Source organism: Saccostrea echinata, unplaced genomic scaffold (assembly GCF_033153115.1).
Source record: "Saccostrea echinata isolate AGI-Se365-2 ecotype Australia unplaced genomic scaffold, CSIRO_AGI_Sech_v1 ptg000015l, whole genome shotgun sequence".
In the NCBI taxonomy this organism is placed as follows: Eukaryota; Metazoa; Mollusca; class Bivalvia; order Ostreida; family Ostreidae; genus Saccostrea; species Saccostrea echinata.
This window is the reverse complement of record NW_026889764.1, coordinates 16092890-16106823: the sequence shown is the minus strand read 5'-3', so window position 1 is coordinate 16106823 and position 13934 is coordinate 16092890.

The window sequence follows — 13934 nt, the reverse complement described above, 5'->3', positions numbered from 1 at the left end:
CATAAACTCTCAATGCAGTCTAATGTATACCCTTTGGACTAGTCTTCTTTAAGGAAGGACAGGTTATTCCATTCTAACCTTACATCTGGGTCTTCTTTGCGTTTTCAGCTTCCAATATTCATTACAGTACATTCTATGGCAGTTATACTGAACTTGTTAACAAATACAACATATCACTGGGTCGTTATTTGACTGACGTGTTAGGTTTTGGTTTTATACTAAATTTGATTACGGATTAATGTCTTCCTGATCAATACATAGGGCTCAAGGCGGGTGTGACTGGTCGACAGTGGATGCTTACTCTTCCTTGAAACCTAGTCTCACCTCTGGTATAACATACGTTTTATGCCCTGTTCAAAGATTTATATTGTTGGTATGTTTTTTTTAGATCGATCACTGTTCGTCATCTTCACCTATTTCATTAATGATAACGACATGAACGAGTACTAGCTGTATCTTTATTTCTCTGTTTTTTATAAAAGTTGATATTTTTTTGTTATAAACATGCATGTAAAGAACCAATAATCATTGACTTTAGTTAAGTAATCTGTATTGTGTAACTCTGTGTATAGAATTCTAATAATTCAGAAAATGTGACTTGTTTTGATATTCGGGAATCTTTATAGAACTGAGATGACAGACATAATTATGTCACGATGGTGTTTGTCAATGTGTCGCTTGTTTAATAGATTTCATCCCTGAGAGGGACATTGTTAGGATATTTTGATATGCTGAACATAAATGTCTAAGAGCTAAACTCCCTGCTGCCTTGGACAAAACATCGATTAGGGCAAAGTTTTTTTGGGGGGGAAGGGGGGGGGGTGTTACTATATACAATTTGATGATCCGTAAGTGTTAATAACCGAAAACAGATAATAGGTATGCTACATGTTACGTATTATAACGCGTCTATGAGCAGAGCAAACACGGACCTCTTAAAACATCAGAGGTTGGATCAGTTGTCATACTGGAGTAAGCATCCTCTGTTGACCGGTCCCACTCGGCTCACTGTCATGATCGAGCAAAGGGGAAAATCAATAGACAATAATTGTGTAAATACTGGACTAACAATTTGTTAACGAGTCCATTTTTTTCGAAAAAAGCAGTTGTCTATTACGTACAAAAAGTCCTTTAATTAATTATAGGGAATGTAAAGAGGGTTGAAATGGCGTACGTTTTGATGTTATTGATTGTAAAAATGTGTGATTTCAAATTTTCTAAAAGTTTTTTGGAGTATATAAGTATGCACATCCGATTTACACCACTTCTCAAATACATAGCTGAACAGTACCTTTGAAGTTTCTCCTTTGTTACTGTCACTATTTTAGTGAGGAGTAAAGAAAAAGAGGCTTGGTAGAACATTTACTGGAACCCTGGATGTATTTTGTTTGTAAGGATTTTTACGTAGTTTATTAGAAATCCAGTATAGGTATGGTAATTCAAATTCAATTTGATTGTTGGGAATATTAAAAATATTTAAAACTGTTATATGATTTCGATGAATTTCCACCTAAAAAAAAGAGCTATGGGTATAAGTTGGACTGCCACTCACAGAATTTAATCTCAGTTTCTCTAAAATACAGTTAAAGTAATCTTTACAAAACAAGGACAATGTTGTTATCTGATTTTACTTTAATATCCCCTAAAATATCGGGATAATGAAATATTTATATAAAAATTTATATTACATGTGTTTTAGGAATCAGACACCTTCGATATGACTGTGTTACAAGTTCTGGTGTATGTTGTACTACAATTAGCAATCACAAAGGTAATTGTATTGAAAATAATTAACGTTCCCTTCTAACGAACTAAACACTTTCAAAACATCTCCTTTACATAATTAGGTTGGAGACGGTAAAGAAGATTTAGATAACAAGATCGTCAATGCAAATAAATAAATAGTACATATGTGCATGAGTGTGTGTATGCGTGTGTGTTTGTTAATCTTTCAGATCAGATGGTGTTTTGAATAACATTTTTGACACTTGCAGTAGAGTGTGCTAAAATTGCTGTTTAAAACATTTTTGAGACATTGTTCAATCTAATAGAAGAGGCCCATGGGCCACATTGCTTACCACAAAGATAGGAAGATTTTGTTTGTTTTGGTTGTTTAACGTCCCTCTCGAGAATTTTTCACTCATATGGAGACGCCACACTTGCCGGTTGAGCGCTGCAAATTTTTGACCTATACTCGGCACTCAGGGCCATTGAGCAGTGAGGGATCTTTTTAGTGCCAGCACCTACTGCGACACAGGACCTCAGTTTATACGGTCTCATCCGAAGGACCGGTCTCCACGTCCCACAGTGGGATTCGAACCCTCGACGTAAAGATCAACTCCTTACTCCGCGACTCTAGAGCAGACGCTCTAATCACTGCGCCACGCGGGCAACAAGATAGATAGGAGCAAAAATCAGTTCAGTATTGAACGGTGGAAAGAAGGCAAACTTTAATATACAATACCTCAGGATGCTTCCATATCAATATTACTAATCATAGCCTTGCTGTTCTTAAACAGAAGATTTTTTTCCCTATGTTTTCCTATGTAAAACTCTGATCTCTCATTGTAGCCTCACCCTACCCACCCTAAATTTGAACATGTTTCTACATAACCTGAGGATGCTTCTATAATAATATGACTAATCATGGCTTTGCTGTTTTTGAGCGGAAGATTTTTTTTCAAGATGATTCTTATATACATGTATTCTTAAGCAAAACTTTGACCCCCTGTTGTGCCCCCAACCCCTGGGGTCATGATTTGAACAAACGTGATTCTACAATATCTAAGGTTGCTTCTGTATAAATATGACTAATAATGGCCTAGTTGGTCTTGAGTTGAAATATGTGGAGATAACGAACAGTATTCGAGCTCAAAAGTCCATTACACATTACAAAATAGGAGCAGTGTAAACACTGACCTCTACGACATCAGAGGTGGGATCAGGTGACATGGAGGAGTGAACATCCCCTGCCGACCGGTCACATCCGCCCTATATGCTCCTTGTCTTGATCGGGAAATAACGGAAAAATACGTCGACAATTCAGTGTGTAAATAATGGCCTAACAATTAGTATAAAAAGTCAGTCAGCATTTGACGTAATGAAAGATTGTATTTGCTGACAAGGTCATTGTATCGACCATAGAACTTACGAAATGATGACTTTAAAGGAGACTGCTGATATTCTTGTTTCACTTGTTTGTCAATAACTTACTTCGTTTTAGAAAACTGTTCATACATAGAGCAAGCTCTGGCGTATTGAATCAACTGCGAGATATAAACCCAGTATGCAGGTGACAAGGGTATACTGCTGTAAGTAAGGGAAGCTGATGATTGAAAAGTTGAAATCATTACGTTTATCATAAAGATTTGAGAAGAAGATTTAAAAGATATTTTCTATGTAACGTGTATGATCAGGTTCTTACAAGGGATATATAGGTTTTCCTTTTACTCTGTCTGATGTAGTGATTGGAATGATAATAAAGACAGCTCTCTCTGGGGGTATATCACACTGTACTTAAATTTTTCTTATCTAGAGACGGGGACTAGGTAAGGTACTACTTGCAGCATGTTTCTACCCTAGGTTCCCACTGATAGATAAGAACTGGATGTCTCAATCTTCTTCAGATTTACTACACCCAGAACGTAACATCAATTCCTTAGGATACATGCCACTGGTGTTTATAACTTTTATACTTTTATTTTGCTCTTACCCTTAAAGTTTTCCATCCTAAAGGGACCAAATTCTCTATCCTTAAATGTCCATCACATACACTATACTCTGATATTAATTCAAAGCATTTTACGGTAGAAAAGGATTTAACAAGAGAAAGTTTCAGAAATGTTATTAACTAAGCACTAATTAATTAACAAAAATTGCATTGAATTCTATGGTGACAAGCAATTTCTTTAAAAATAAGAATTCAAATAATAAGAATATCAATAGATACTGAGGTGGAAAGATGCATTAAAACATTAGAAAGAGAATGACTATTGAAAAATATTTTTTTTACTAGATATATTTAAAAAAAAATAATTAATTAAAAACAGAGGGAGATAACACTTACCAAACTTCAAGGTCATAAATAAGAACACATCCCATCCTCACAATAATAGTAATAAATTGGAATTATGCCTAAATATACTGAGTATTCAACACCTACACATCTGCTATGTATTCAATTTCATTTAATCTTTTGCTATAAGGGATGGAATACCTTAACTTCTTTATTGCTGATTCAACATTCAACTTCTTCAACTAGCTTCTAAATGCCTGACTTTCCCAAAGCTTTGCCTTATATACCCTTTGGTTTGGCTAGTCCATTCCAAGGGTTGTCAGGTCATTCAATTATGAAGACTTTAATGCGTTTCACTCAAATGCCCCTTAACCATTACACTTATATATTCCTGTGTAAAAAAAACTTTGACCCCCCTGTTATGGCGCTATTCTACTCCAGGGGTCATGATTGGAACAAACATGAATCTAGACAACCTGAGGATACTTCTATTATAATACTAATCATGACTTTGCTGTTCTTGAGAAGAAGATTTTTAAAGACATTTCCTACATATTCCTATGTAAAACTTTGACCCAATCTTGTAACCCCGCCCTACCCCAGGGGGTAATGTTATGAACAAAGGTGAGTTTAAAGTATGTATTGAAGCTTTCACATAAGTTTCAGCTTTTCTTGCCCAGTGATTCTTGAGAAGAAGATTTTTAAAAGATGACACCAAATTTTCACGAATTCTTAATCACCTCCCCCTTGAAAGAGAGTGTGGCACTTCCTGTGTATAAACTTAAATCCTCTTCACTCAAAGATGCTTTGTGGCAAGTTTGGTTGAAATTGGCACAGTGGTTCTTGAGAAGAAGATGAGAAAGTGAAAATTTTACTGACTACATACGACAGACGGACGCCGGACACTCTGATCAGGAAAGCTAATAATACAATAATGATAATGTTTCATGTTCTTATCATTTAGACGATTAATTCATTTGACTACAATTTTCCCGTTTATTCAACAAAAATATGTCCAATGAATGCCAAGGAATGGGATAATGCATCTATAAAGATGAATTGCAGCGATACTCATGGGTACCATTGTGTCCCTGATAAGAAGTTCTCATCTCTTATAGAGTTTTGTTATCCACTTGGAGGACGTATTCCTTTCCAAAAAGGTATTTATCAATTTTCAATATATTGATATCTTTGCCATTATACTGACAAAACTGCACCTTTGATACGATGCATATGCATATATAAATTTCACACTTTCAGGAAATTGTTTGGAACTCGCCTATACTGGAATTTTAAACCATGTCAAGTGTGGTCATTTCAGCTATGGTTGTCCTGAAAAGGATTATTTCAGTAATGAAATTTATCAATGTAAGTTTACAAAAGTCACACAAATGTAATGATTTTTTTTTAATTATAAATTTTGTAATAAGTTTCATTTGGAACATCACGACAATGATTTTCTCTCTTTCTTCAGATCCAGCTTGTCTACGATTGGTTAAAAACTGTTTTGCAGCAGACCTAAGTTGTTTAAGAAAAAGATACTCCATGCAAGTACAATTAATACAAGGCATTTAGAGAGAACTGATTGAAGAAAAAAAAATCAATATTCTTAATAATCGTGAAAACCAAGGCCCAACGTTGGCTAATGGTTGGGCCGTCGGCCAATGTTTGGCGTTGGTTGCTTAGCCAATATCATCATTACACTCCCGTACTCAGGCGCCGAGATCAGTTGGGAATATAAGGCTAACCGACATGTAATATTCTTACCACTAATTGCGGGTGTTATGTTGAGCGCTACATATCGGTCCAACGCCGCTGAATTACTTAAATATTTGATGCAGTTTTTTTCGTACTCAACACTGGCCAAATATGGGAACTATTATCAGGGAACAAATTTGAGAGAGAGAGAGAGAGAGAGAGAGATGAATCAACATCTTCAAGTCATCTTCATGTCAAATGAACCTTTACTCTTTAATTCCGACATTATTCTTTATATAGATATTCTTAAATTCTTAAATTTTTAATTAAAGATAACAATAAAAGATTTATTTAAAGAAAGGAGCTGTTCAAATGAACCGATTAGGTCCAGAATTAACCTCATTGAAACATTTTGTGTGCCCGCAAAGTAGGAAGAAAAACAGGATATAAAAAGAAAAAGTTCACCTAGCAAATGAAAAACTTTTTTCCCGATCAATGGCAAGGAGCACACGACGGGTGTGACAGGTCAGCAGGGGATGCTTACTCCTCCATAGCACCTGATCCCACCTCTAAATTAATAGGTCCGTGTTTGCTCTGCTCCAAATTTGTATTATTTCATTGGACTTTCGAGATTGAATACTGTTTGTTATCTTCATATTTCATTGATTATTGACGTGGTAGTAGATTTCCGAGGGAGAAACGAGCATATACCAACTAAGCGAAAATGTTGAAACTTTATTCACAAAAATGAAAAATTGACGATTGTTTACAATCATTTTCTAGTATATTTGTAATTTCAGCTTTTGAATTGTTTAATTTTTTTACACATGATAAATCCAATCACTATTTTATTTTTATTTTCATAATTTGTAGCAGTATAAATATTATATATAAATATATTACTTGTAACTATATTTATTATAACTGATAATGGATAAACACAAGATGTAAACTGCTGTGCCTTGATAGTGGTGTTCTTTTGTAATGATTGGAGAAAAACAGATTAGGTTGTATGCACATTGGACCTTTGCGAGAAGCGCTGACTTTTACAATCGACGACTTATTTTTACACTAGGACAATATACGGAAGCTCTTTTGCGATATAAATATTTAGCTTAGCAGTTAATTAAACGATAATATTGGGGCATGTCAAAGCACATATTACGTTATCTAGGGTGGGAACGACAACTGCCCTATCCTAATCCTACTTTGGCCAACTCCTGCAAAGTATTCTTTCCAGAATGTTTTTCTTCTTTATTTGATTCCTTTAGAAAATGAAATTGAAAGGAAATACTACCCCTCACTAAGGCTTTTTAAGTTATGTTATTCTGCCTCCCATTATCTCTTGCGTTGATTGCATATCGGTAAATCATGTAAGTGTCCCTAACATCATACTTATGACCGCTAGTAAGATTTTCTTATCTTTTATCAATTCCGTACCTCTGTACATAACACATGTTTAAATGTCAAAGTAAGCCGTCGAGTGTAAAAGTCAGCGCTTCTTGCAAAAGTACACTACATTGTAGTGTACATGAAAAAAGCTACATTTTGCACATTACTGTGTTGTTGAACAAAAAAAAAAGAACAAAAGTAGCTTGATATTGTCTTTGACACTGGGCAAATATTAAGTCCAACGCAGATCACACAAATTGGGTCAATATTCATAAAAAAAAATTGGGCCAATATCAAAAGAAAACAAACATAACACTAGACAAAAAGTGGCCAAAACTGGGTCGATGAGCAAAATGTCATTGGGCCAACGCCATTTCCCAACATTAGCCAAACCTAAATAATGATGTTGACCCAATATTAGGCCAATGAAAGCTTGCTAGATGGGAATTTCTTGAAATCTTACCAAATTCATTTATGTTTGGAATGAAAGTTTTTTTTTTCCTTTTGAACATTACTTCTGTAATATATGATAATTTCTTTAATGATATAATAAAATAATATGATATTACTATGATTTTACTGAAAAATTCTCCCTTGGAAACAAACAATCCTCTCTCTCTCTCTCTCTCTCTCTCTCTCTCTCTCTCTCATATTCAAATGACCTCGTTTCAGCTTTGGGAGGCGTCTCTTTATTTGAAACTGGCATTCTATGTAAGATGTGACTTTAAAATATTGCTGTTTGACATATTTTGTACTTTTAGGATGGATGGACAGGAGAAGAACTGTACATGTCTTAGGGAGCAATCACTTACAAGAGAAATTGCCTGGAAAGATTTAATTATTGCTATTGTCTGCATTTCTGTTTTGTTTTTAGCTGCAATGCTTACATTGGAAATGTCATCCTTTTCAATGTAGACCTAAATAGTAGCGGGAAACTGTTTTTTTTTTAATACAACAAAGTGTTTATCACCTGAAACACAAGATAAGTCAATGCGATCGTATGCTAGTCTTTCAAACTCTGAAGTTATAGATACTACAACTAATTAAAAAGGGCATATCAATCGTGCATCTAACAAAATTTCAAGAGATTGTTGTGGATTTGTGGGAACAATGATTTGTCCATATCATTTTATCTATATCGGTTGTGAATTTTGCAGTTATCACTTTCCTACAATAGAAGGAATTGTTTACTCTCTATGTTTCTATAATGTTCAAATTCTACATGTATGCCGCTATCTCAATAAATCTATGCATTTTTTTTTTCATTTTATAGGACATTATTCTGAAACTCTTAATGAAAAACTAAAATTTTTGAGACTTAAAGTCATCTAAACGTTATTTAATTTGTTATTGTCATAATTTAAAAAAAATGTTTGTTTCATCTGTAGTGTAGAAGAAAAAATAACATCAAGTTCTGTATGATAAATCAGCCAGACTAGGTAGTGTTTGGTGAATTTGTTTTGCTTTTCCATCTGTTAATCCGTGAAAATAAGGACTTAATGCATTCTCTATTACAGCTTTGTGAATGGCTTACTGCTTCATTTTTTTTAACCATAAAAACCCTTAAAATCAATCATATATACAGAACTAGGATTTAATAGTGATACGGACAGATCACAGTCTTTAAAATTGTACCGTACGTGCCTCTCATGAAAATGATGGGAAGAAAAAATAACTATCAAACAATCATATCTATTCATTTGTTTATCGTACCTCATATCTTAAAAACAACGCATGCAATAGCTCGTCCAAGAATTTTTTGCGATACCCAGTGAAAAAGAAAAGAATCAGAAAAACTTTGGAGGGGTATGTTTTTTTCCCAGAGGGCGCTCAAAGTTATTTTTTGTTATTTTACCGTATACGTTTGGTAAGTAACACTGAAAACTTTAAAGAGAGTTGGTAAGAACTCTACGACCAGCTCATCCCCTCTGGATCAGCTACTGACTCCTGACTGACGTGTTTTTGTCATCTTTTAAAGTATTTTTATAACTACCTGTATATAAATAGGAACAGTTCATGTGAAAAAATAACTACTTTTTTTCGTTAGAGCAAGTTTTTAATGATTCCTAATTTAGTTTTGCTTTTCTTCATGTAATGCCTTTAAACGTCCAATGAAGAAAATGGTGATCCAGAGAATTTTGTGTCGTAATTTTTACTTATTCAATATTCAGTATAATCTCTTTAGCACTTCTTGATATAAATAACTAATACTACACTGTCCAACTAAGCATCTGCTTGTTTTGTTTAATTGCCTAATTTTAACATTTATTTATAAGAACTAATAAAATATACAAACTGTCTATTTACAGGGGAAATCAAAATCCAGCGAAAGGAAACCCATCAGGTGGGTATTCTTTAAAAAAAAATGCAAATGTAAAAATTCAGTCCCTATTAAACAACATAATTAAGTTTTGAAAATTTAAAAAAAAAAATACTAGTATTACTTAACAGAGTATTGTGTCATGTGTATTACTTAAGTTGAAAACATTTTAAATGGATAAATATTATGTGACAGCGTTCGTTAATTGAAAATGAATTATTATTGCTTAAAACAATTCAATGAATAAATATATACGTGTGTCAAATTATTTTTATACGCTAATATTTTGCAATGGGCGTTACAAATTAGAAAAAAAATCCCAAACTTTATTTTTCATTGTTGCAGAGAATGAACTATCAACCAAAGTTTACAGCAAAGATAAACTGAGGCGGACAGAGGGTTAGTGAAAAAAATTCCATAATAACAAAAATATTAATTTGAAACGTTATATTCATGATGACCCATGCAGGTTTCAATTTATGCTGCTAAGCACACGAGATGATAAATCTACCTCTGTCTCACCGCAATGATTTCTTTTCTTTGAATCAAAAATATTGAAGATAACGAACATTGATCAATCTCATCAATCCTGTCAACAATACGATTTGTGAACAAAGAGAAAACACAGATCCCTAGAAACAGAGGTTGGTAGGGTGCCTTTGAAAATTAAAAATCCACTGTCAACACGTTACGTCCTCTGTGAGACCTTAGTATGGATAACGCAAACGGAGCAATCTGTGGTCGAAATTAGCATTACAACTATGGCTTAATAATAAGTACTAGGTAATATGTCAGTCAAAATAGGACCAAGCGATGGGGTGTTATTTTTAACAAGGCCATTACATGTATATCGAACATACAATTAGCGAATTTCTTACTTTTAACAAGATCGAAGAAAGCCCTGTCACCTCTTCTTATCTATTATTAGCCTGATTTGTTTAAAAATGATTCCTCTGAGATGAAGTCATTACTGGTATATCCATCCTAGAAATTGAGAGATGCTAACTTTAATCGAGACTGTTGAAATCCCTGTAATATCAACTTTCAACAATTTGAATCGGTTTAAAAATCTATAATTCTCAAAACAAATGCTATTTTCTTTAAGAAGCTACGAAATATATTCTCATCTTAGTGATTTTTTTTTAATTTTAATAAAATTAAATGATAAATGTTCAAGAGTAAATTAAGAAAATATAAGTCTTGACTTTTAACAGCTTACATGTACTCTGACATTTAAATATGCGTTATGTACGGAGGTAAGGAATTGATAATAGATAAGAAAACCTTACTAGTGGTCATAGGTATGGTGTTATGGGCACTTACATGATTTACCTGTATGCAATCAACACAAGAGACGATGGGAGGCAGAATAACATAACTTAAAATACCGTTCGTGAGAGAGAGTATCTCCTTTCAATTGCATTTTCTGAAGGAATCAAAAAAGGAAGAAAAAACATTCCGAAAGGAAAACTTGGTAGAAGTTGGTCAAGGTTCCGTAATTTTGTCTAAATGTAATCGTAAGCTGTCGATTGTAAAAGTCAGCGCTTCTTGCAAAAGTCCACCAGGAGGTAGAGGCGTCAATCTGATGTTTCAAAACAGATTTTTGAACAGATATAATAAAAAATATTGATCCACATAAATATCAAAGGAAATACGGTTTTTGATGTATTATGCACTAAAAATTTGATGTTTTCAAAAAATTTTAAAATTTGAGTTAAATATAAGTTAAATATTTTAGTTAATATAAGAATGTAATATACATTGAAAAATATATGGAAATGTGAGGACTTTTCTTGGAATATGACGACATTAATTTGATACATTTTTAAATTCAAAAAAAAGGAGCCTCGAGATGGCTGATTTTAAAGATTATTTTCCTTACGAAAATATTATCTGCAGTTGTCACCCTTTTTAACTTCCCGATATGTTTTGTAAAATGCTTTGAAGAAAAATCACACTTTAAATCTTTATAGGTAATGCATGTGGTCTTTATTGTCTGAAAGAAAATTTCAATGAAAATTGATGCATGTTTTTTCTTTTTAAACAAAAACCTCAGGAAAATGCACATATTCATGACATCAAAATTACATTCAAGAAGGTTATATGTGAGAAAAAAATGTGTACGAGCTTTGCGAAAATTGAATCATTCAGAAAGTTCAAGTTCTCAAAACAATATCTTAGTTTTCAAAAATACAGGATCATATTTTAGATAGCCAGACAAATAATAGCCCATTACATACATGTAGAACTTTTGAAAAAGGTAAACGATCTGTATCTCGTATTCTCTGGAAAGAAAAAAAGAGAGATGGTGCTATTATAAGCCTTCATTTGAAACAATTTGTGCAGTCTCTCTGTACACCATAAATTTTGATTTTTTGGGGTATATTTTTTTTTATATTTTGTTCCCATTACTCTCCGAAAAAAATATTGAAAATTAAAATGATTCCTTGTAAAATTTAATTTTTATTGTTTCAGAGGATGACCCATTACTCAACAAAGATACAACGAGGCCTAGGCATACAGAGGGTTAGTGAAAAAGAGTACACAAACACATTATGTCATAATATTGAAATCATATGTTCATAAAATTTGATACAATAGAATCTTATATATCTTGCAACAAAAATATGCTAAAGCTTGCGACACGAAAAGACTGACATACATGTATAATATATTAAGTTGTAGATGTCTGCTTTGTCGTAAAGATTCCTGTCATATCCTCAAGGGGTTTGTTTTAATACCATCCAAACACTTTTTTTAAAATTAATATATGTATATTGTTAAAGCTCGTAGATGTATTCAGAGAAAATTTAACCCATTGAAAATTATCGATGATAACAAAATATTCATTGTAATGCATTGCATATGGTTGAACTCAAAGACTGGAATTTTTTCACTCTCGCCTGAGGACAAATTACCTCTATAGGTAAGTCGAAGGCTTGGTCTGATCTGAGCGGTCAATCTTAAAATGTTACAAATGGGAGACTAAGCGAGTTATTCACTTGTATAGCAAATTTTGATATGGCCAGCACGATAACTGTTTATTACAATACTTGAGAAAATTTAAAATATCTTCCCGAATTCCATGATACGAAATCAAAAAGATAATGCAAAGTAAACTGTAATTAAAAACATTTTATAGAATCGCCCTGCGTCATAAGCAATTTTAATTTATTTTTTTACATTTTACATTCTGTTTTCTATCAATTATTTCTCGACGTAGTTTTAATTAAGAAATAAGATATCATTTTGCTTTCTATCCGCAAGAAAGTCTGACCACATGACCAACTGCATGTTATTTAAAATTGAATATTCAAAATCATTCAACCGTGAAATGTATTATGACGTCACGTAAAGAAAGTGGTAAAAAGCCAAAAACACGTGCATATTGATGTTAACAAGTTTGTAAACACATTTTGTAGTACGACTTTAGGTTCTGGAGGTAGACGCATAGTTTTTCCATATTTACAGTTAATCTGAATTTCTTGCTATCATGGCACGGCTGACGGAAGTTCCATTGGGTCAAGTAACTAAATTGCATAATTGAAGAAAAAGGTAACAACACGTTGCTGTGCAGTTAATTATTAATTTTCCACAATAGAACATTTTATCCCTTGTCAGAGAGGAACTGGAATGGTTTGCAACCGACCTGACGATGATCTTCTTGCGTAACAAGGCCATTTCAAGACGGGGCTTTTCATCCTGTCACCCGTGTATTCGTTTTGGCATTGCCACTGAAATCGTTACATTTACCCTTAATTGAAAGAAACCGACTGTTCTATTTTGGTCCATGAGCTGGTCAACTTTAGGTTGGTATTACTCTCACTTGCACACGTGTTCGTCGTATGTCTTATTTTTTTTAGCATGTTCATCCCCCGAGAAAATGTACAGCCAGTGTTTGTCAAGACTTTCTTGCAAACATTCACATTTACCAAATCAATTGGCTTCCTTAAATTCTCTTTCGAAAAATCAAAAATCTAAAGGACTAACTCGACTGAAGGCTTTGAAGGCGTCATGATGGCCCAGTTACTCTCGTCCAAATAAAGGGCTGCCCTGTCGGAAGGGTTTATTAATATCCCTATGAGAAAGATAAATGCACTGATGAACTCGATGCATAGGAGAATCAAGTCTTTGAGAGATGCGCAAGGGAGATACAGTCCCTGAAACGTTCTACTTTCCCATTTTTCCGTTCGCTCACCGTTCGTTCACCGTTCGTTCAGCGTGCGTTCACCGTTCGTTCAGCGTGCGTTCACCGTTCGCTCTCCGTTCACAGTTTTGCGTTCACCGTTCACCGTGCGCTCGCGTTCACCGTTCACAAAGCGTTCAGCGTTCGCTCTTCGTTCCGTTCACTTTGCGTTCACCTTGCGTTCAGCGTTCACCTATCGTTCAGTTTTCATTGCCATTCGGAACTCCGAAGTGAAAGGACTTATCTTTTTGTAGTTAAGGAGTTACAGTTTTTTTTTTAATTTATTAACTAACGTATCGTGTTTGAAGAATCATTATTTCATG